The sequence below is a fragment of the Eurosta solidaginis genome, chromosome 1 (assembly GCF_040869045.1).
Source record: "Eurosta solidaginis isolate ZX-2024a chromosome 1, ASM4086904v1, whole genome shotgun sequence".
Classification (NCBI taxonomy): Eukaryota; Metazoa; Arthropoda; class Insecta; order Diptera; family Tephritidae; genus Eurosta; species Eurosta solidaginis.
Genome location: NC_090319.1, coordinates 391067014 through 391074828, shown reverse-complemented (window position 1 = coordinate 391074828; position 7815 = coordinate 391067014). Strand labels below are relative to the sequence as shown.

Genomic DNA, 7815 nt, shown 5'->3' with positions numbered 1-7815 from the left:
AATTGGTGCCACAGCAACATCAACAGAGGAGCATAAGAAGAAGACGGCGGGTTAACACAAATCCGCCGGAGTTACCTGCTTTCATTCTGCAAAGCAATTTTCTGGCGGCCACGTCGAGTTGAGTTCGCATTTCGCCATATGCCAAAATCTAATTAAGCCTTCTTAAAAAATCCTTGCGCAATTTTTGGATGGCTGCATCAAATATACAAAGAGCTCTTCCGTTGCTTATGATATACTTTTCCACTTAGGTAATAGTCTAGTTGAGGGGTCGACTGCTAATACGCTACCAAAAATATCGAGAGGTGTCAAACGACGCGTCTTGACATCAGTATTAATAATCCGAAGGCGGAAAATAAATATTTTAACGCGTTCCAAAGATATTAACGAAAAACCGAAAAAATGACCCGCGGGTACCTCCGAAACCGGGGGTCGGATCCATAGTATTTTTGCGCAGAACACCTTTCTGCGTTGGCGGCCTTCGGCTGCGCTTATAAAAAATAACCCTGGGCTATGCCATGCCAAGTCCGGGTGTGTGGTATAACCGTGACTACCGCCACGCCAATTTTGAAAAACAGCCTAATCGGATTTTTGACATTAAAATGGCATTTGTTTATTTATCAAAGTAATTAATTCGATAATTGATAAAGTATCAAAGCTGATTAGGTCGAGCTTTCAAAAGGGCAATTCCATTAAAAACCAATCAATCGATAAGCTAAATTTTTCAAATCAATTAAAACTAAGGATTATTGTGATAAGTATCTTTTTAATTCTATTATTTAATAAAGGAACTATTACCTTTTTGATCACTCGATTTAATAAACTTTGATATTTATCAGAGCCAGTCAGTTATTTTTAACAAATGAATGAAAAATACTTGTATAACTTTGCAATTAAATTTCTTACTACAGAGGTGTTTTTCTAAAATATACAAAATTTTGGGATACAACTTTTTGATTCTATTGACAGTACTATCAAAAGTACAATAATTTAATTATATTTCTTTTGGTATATGCTTAAACTTGAAACTCATTTGCAAGGATAAAAAACATACAATTTTCTTACAACTTTACAAAATTAAACGAAGTTTTCCCTAGCTATATACATGTACCTCTTATTTTCCAAAAAATTTAAAAAATCGGACATAGATTTAAACGAAAGTCGTACTGAAAGAAAAGTAATCAAATTACCTTTCTTTTGATATATACTAGCATTTATTACTCGTTTACAATGAGTGAAAAATATTCACTTTTGTTACAACTTTATAAAATTTCTCAACATTTTTACTAGTTACATATATGTGTATCTAAATTTGAAAAACTTTTCAGAAATCGTTTATCAATTTTAACGATAGTAGTACCGAAAGAAAAGTAATCAAATTACCTTACTTTTGATATATACTAGCATTTATTACTCGTTTAGAATGAGTGAAAAATAGTCACTTTCTTTCAACTTTATAAAATTTCTCAACATTTTTACTAGTTACATATATGTGTATCTAAATTTGAAAAAAATTTCAGAAATCGTTTATCAATTTTAACAATAGTAGCATCTAAAGAAAAGTAATCAAATTACCTTACTTTTGATATATACTAGCATTTATTACTCGTTTAGAATGAGTGAAAAATAGTCACTTTCTTTCAACTTTATAAAATTTCTCAACATTTTTACTAGTTACATATATGTGTATCTAAATTTGAAAAAAATTTCAGAAATCGTTTATCAATTTTAACAATAGTAGCATCTAAAGAAAAGTAATCAAATTACCTTTATTTTGATATATACTAGCATTAATTACTCGTTTACAATGAGTGAAAAATATTCACTTTCGTTACAACTTTATACAATTTCTTAACATTATTTCTAGCTATATAAGTTTAATTAATATGCAAAAAAAATATCTTCTCCGTTCACAGCAGATCCATATCACCGTAACTGGTTGTCATGCTGTTCCTTATGCTCCCTAAGATATATTTGCTGCTGGAAAAATAGAAAAAATAAAAGACAAAATTAATTATTGATTCAACATAACTTTCAGAGACGGGCTTTATTTACCCTTTCTTTTCACAAGTAAATAGCCTAACACTAAATTCCTTTAACAATTGTATAGATCCCAATTCCACCCCATTCTGAGCTAAAGTGCCTGTCTCCTCGCAAAATTCTTTTAAAAAATCATTTAGATCTTGTGGCTTACTCATCCCAGGCTATCAAAAATGGTTCCGAATTGGGGAAATCTACAACGTGGCCCAGAATTGGCCATAATAACCTGTTAGAACTTTTGAAAACTTTAAGCCCATCTATCCCCACATCTTCTGAAATTCGCTCTAAACTTTCAAGATAATCAAATTCTTTAAAGTAAAAATTATATTCAATCCCAAAATACAAAAACTTGCTCTTTGAAAAAGGCATAATACTAGTTCCCTGCTTGTACCCAGAATTGTTGTGGCGTCCATTGGCAACCCCTTAGGTCCTGCTCCTTTCTAAAGGTGTTATCCTGTTTTGTTGTGCTCTTCTGCAGTGTGTTGCCCAAAAGAACTGGAAATAAAAAGTTATTTTTTGTTGCAATTTTTTAGTAAATGGGGGTTTTAGTGGTTAAATAAATATATATCAATTTGAAGGTATTTTTAGAAGCTACTTTGGAGTTGTCATCATGTTAAAATTCGTTAACTAGTTTTGAAAATATTTCAGTTTTAAAAAACGATGGTTTGAACGTTTGACGTAGAAATTCCCCTAAAGATTCTATTTGCACAACAAAAAAAAATATACCGTTGGAATCAATGGAAAATTCTCTTTAAAGCCCAATTTTTCTCTTTTCTTTATGTATGTATGCATTTGTTCCAACAAAATAATTTAAGTGCACCAATTTTAAATCATTTTTTAAGTAATCAGCTTTTCCTTTCTAAAAAGATTAAGTAATAAAGCCTACAAATATATCTTTTTATAATATATACTTTACTAGTCCTTCCCGAAAATCATCCAGAAATTAACACGGAAGGGTCCCGAAATGACGCCGACGGGATTACAAATAAGGTGAACCTAATGCATGTAGGTGGCCGCCGTGGTGTGATGGTAGCGTGCTACGCCTACCACACCGAAGTCCCTGGGTTCACACCCCGGGCAAAGCAACATCAAAATTTTATTATGATAACATAAAATCTTTCTGAACTTTGTCAGGGGCCTTGCACTGAACCCGTTTTGACATACACTATTATGTATATATGTACAGGCGCATGCATATCAGCCCTATTCTGCATTTCGACTTGGATTGGAATTTTTTCGATTTGGCAATTTTGGTATTCTGTGTTCCAATCTCTTTCGATCCAACTTTGTATTCTGCGTTTCGATCGTAGTTCCGTTTTTCTAAGTTGCAAATTAGTTGGCGGAAAAATATTTTCTTTTTATTTTTTTATTAATTTTTAACAAAAATGTAAGTAAAACTTGTTAAGAAACGTAGAAGGCTTGATGATGATTGTTTTTATATGTTTCCAGGTCAAAAACAACATGTCGATGTCGAAGTCCTTGGACGTATTTGCCCCGCAAAAGTATCTAACACATACCTGAAAGCATCCTTGTTAAGTCGAAAGTTTTTTTTGAACCTAAATAAGAAAATAAGTCATTAAACTTTACCACTTTTAAGTTCAATTTATTGCATTTCGCACTCATCTCAAATGGATTACACAAATCTCGCAATATTTGCCTTTCCATTCTCGCCTGGCAATTTTCGTATGCGTTGCTTTCCAACTCAATAAATAATGCCGCGGCTATTGATTCCATTATAATAGACAACTATAATTTGTGTCTGTTCGTTGGGCCCAGTTATATGCTAAAGCAAGCTGCCGGCGTAGAGGAAGGTGAAGCGAAAACGTAAAGAATCCTTGCGGAAAGAATAAATAAACCTTTATAAAGTATTTTAGGCCAGTGCAATGAAATTAGCATCCTTAAAATTCAGAAAATATCAACTATATTCGTGCAGGAATCCGTTTTAACAAAACTTGGTGGCCACGGCAGGGAATTGGCCAAAAGAACGACAAAAACACACTTACAATTATGAAAGCACTTCACTCAAAAAAATATAACACTGCGGCAATATATTCTATTGCTTTTTTTGTACAAAATGGCGTGGGTAATAAAATATAAACGTTTTTCAGTGTTTTTTTACAAATTTTCTTTAATTTATTTTGTTCCAATGTTCACACATTCCGTACTAACAGCTGATTTCGAAAAACCATTTGCTCTTCCTCTTCTCTTTACGATTCCGTCGTAATGCAGAATACCAAACTTCGATTAAAGCGGAGCGTAGAACGGGAACGTAATCGAAATGCAGAATAGGGGTGTATATATATTTTATGATAACACCATAAAATCTTCCTGAACTTTGTCAGGGGCCTAGCACTGAACCCGTTTTGACATACACTATTATGCATATATGTACAGGCGCATGCATTTATATATTTTATGATAACAACATAAAATCTTTCTGAACTTTGTCAAGGGCCTTGCACTGAACCCGTTTTGACATACACTATTATGTATATATGTACAGGCGCATGCGTTTATATATTTTATGATAACAACATAAAATCTTCTAGAACTTTGTCAGGGGCCTCGCACTGAATCCATTTTGATATACACCATTATGCACATATATATCTCAGCGCAAGTACAGATATATTTTATGATGACACCATAAAATCTTTCTGAAATTTGTCAGGGACTTAGCACTTCACTTGTTTTGGTGTACATCGTAATATATAGGTGCATCAGCGCATATGCATCTCTATATTATGGTGACACTTTTTTGGAGTACTTACCAAATACTTTGATGATGAAAACTTTAGTTTTTGTATAGGATGACCACCTCCAGCTTTCGCTCACACTTTTTGCCAATTTAATTGCAGAACGTTCAATTTATATCACTATCTTTTTGCAATTTGATTTCAGAACGTTCAATTAAATATTAATATAATTTAAATTTATAATTAATATAACTTTCGCTTTTTCGCGATTTAATTGCTGAACATTTTAATGTTTTCCCGAAAATTTAAATTTCACGTTTAGATTTTCAAATTGTCAAACGAGCGCGTCAAATAATTTTTGTTTATTTCCCATTTTTGGGTTTTTTGTAAACATGACACGTCGTTTCATTCGCACTCATTATATTTATGGGACATTTTCCACCCTGAAAAATATCCCAAAAACTTGAATTTTTTGACACCGAAATTTTCGATGGTGTTGGAATTTCAGGGGAAAGTGGTTAAAGCTGGGTAGTCATGGTTTGCAGGGTGGATAGATGTTCGAACATGTATCTGTTAGTATGCGTGAAGTTAGTTCGTGAAAGTTTATGTCTGTCGTTTCCCGCCAAAATAGGATCGTATGTATTGGTGTCTTTCGTTCTTGAGTGAAAGTGGTGAGAAAGAAAGGCTTTTGATTTATGGGGTACGACCGCCAAACGATTTCAGAGAATGTCTCAAAAGAAAAGTTGACTTAAGTGAGTGCGGAAGCAAGTTTTAATTATATATTTTTTTGTGGAAAAAAAAGTTCGCAATTTTTTTTTCATAAAACCGTGCTAATGGGTAATTTAGCGGAATCCCAAGGAGGAACCGGGATCCATACCCTGCTTGACAACAGCCCCAGATTGCTGCGCAAAAATTTAAAGTAGCCACCATCACGAGCCACAAATGCTAAAATAAAGCAGGGTAGTATTTGTTAAAGGAACTTGCCACATCAGCTACCAACACAGTTCGAAAAACACAAAAGCGGGGTAGTATTTAATATCGAGAAAGGGGAATCATACAGACGGTGCCAGGCTAAACAGCGAAGGAGTAGAGGGGCATCTTGGTGCTCATGTCCTGGCACCGCAATCATAATTGGAGCTGCAGATACAACCACTAATTGGAGGAGAAAAGCAGTCAAGGAGAGAGCCCAAAAGGGGAACATAATTATCCGTGCGCCGCTGCCGGAATTTACATTTGTCTTTTTTGCATTTTTGGATTTTTTTTTTGTTAATTTTAAGCACCATTTCATTTCATTGAATTTGTTTAATTTGAATTTTTAGTTTCGTTAAGGTTTAATTTAACTCAATTCTAGTTCTTGTTTGTGAGTTTTTAATTTTTCGATGAATTTATTTTTCAAATTTTTATAACTTTATAATTGTAACCAATTCTACCTTCATATTCATATTCATTCCGTTTTCTTACTTCTCATTTTTCTCTATCCTTTCAATATTCCACTTGTTACTCATCTACCTATTATCTCCTTAACTTTTTCCCACTGTTGTTGTTGTTGTAGCGATTAGGTTACTCCCCGAAAGCTTTGGGAGTGTTATCCATGTGATGGTCCTTTGTCGGATACAGATCCGATACGCTCCGGTAACACAGCACCATTAAGGTGCTGGCCCGACCATCTCGGGAACGATTTATATGGCCACATTAAACCTTCAGGCCATCCCTCCCTCCCCACCCCCAAGATCCATGAGGAGCTTGGGGTCGCCAGAGCCTCGTCTGTTAGTGAAACGGGATTCGCCGCTCGAAGGTGAGGTTGACAATTGGGTTGGAGAAGCTATATATTGCGTTACACAACCCCTTGAATCCCACTTTTCCCACTCACACACATTCGCACATTTAACCTTTTTCTCATGTCCCGCTTATCCTCTTAAATACCTAATTTTTAAGCATTCCGTTTCTACATGAGTTTTTCACTTTTTGCGTCCCCTTTTTTTACATTTAGTTTAAAGAATACCAATTTCTGTTCCACCTTCCTAACGTTTGTATCTCTTTGCCTTTTAATACGTGTTGCGTTTTGTTGTTTCTAATTAGCGCACTCTTCGGTTATTTTTCACGTCTAGCTTTTGCTTTACGTTTTCTTTTGGCGCTTATATTTTTTTTTTTTTTTTGCAAGGCTATTAGATTTTTTTTTGTTTACCCTCAGTTTCATTTTTTTCACATATCAGTTAAATTTACGATTTCAATTTATCTTTAGGTGTCGCACTATTGAATTTTGCATTTTTTTATTTTTATTACTTAATATTTTTTTATTTTATAATTTTTTGAATCATTATCTTTCACTCTAACGCGCATAAATTCTTTGATCCGGGCCATTGTAAACTTTACCAAGTAGCGCAACTAACAGCTGATCCTCAAAATTTGCACACGCACACAAACATCACTAATGGCCATATTACGGAAATCTTAGGGAAATTGAAGTTAAATTTTTAAACAGACATAAAATGTTATAATTTTGGAATATATAGCATCTAGGACACCTTAATTGCAGTAATTGAAAGAAAATGTTTGCTTATACTCAAGTATGTCATTATTTTTTCTAAATTTATCTTTAACATCGATGCAATGATTGATCCAAAGCAACTCTGGTCTTCCTACTTGTTACGGTCTGCTGCTACGGTCTACGGCTACGACCCACTTGGGAGCGTGTTCACGCGAACACACCTAGCGATGTGGCGAAAGTGGCGATAAAAAAAATATCGAAGACAAGAAAAAAGACAGACCGGCCATCACTACAAAAAAATTCCTTTTTTTAGCACGAGGTTCCAGCAGCGTAAAGTTCGAGTAAGTCATCTTGAGAAGAATTTAAACTCAATGGGTAGAACTTGAACATTTTCCAAAGTTCTATGAAATAATCCTTTACTGGTGCAAGGAAGATTGGAAGAGCAAAAGAAAATATACACAAATACATACAGCGAAGGCTGATGCACAATAAAAGCGGGAACTATTTTGTGGAATTGCTGCTATGTATTGAAAAGTTTAAATGATTCAACTACGCCAATAATTACTTATAAAAGTTATGGTGATCAACGCCAAT

At 34.2% G+C, this 7815-nt stretch overlaps 1 long non-coding RNA gene across 1 annotated transcript; it reads right to left on the bottom strand.

The window, feature by feature from the left end:
• Positions 1–1625: 1625 nt before the first annotated feature.
• Positions 1626–6429, bottom strand: LOC137238480 (uncharacterized). Its single transcript, XR_010949196.1, has 3 exons — positions 4809–6429; positions 2412–2532; positions 1626–1977 (listed from the first exon to the last, which is right to left on the bottom strand). It is a non-coding gene; the product is annotated as an uncharacterized lncRNA (long non-coding RNA).
• Positions 6430–7815: the final 1386 nt, after the last annotated feature.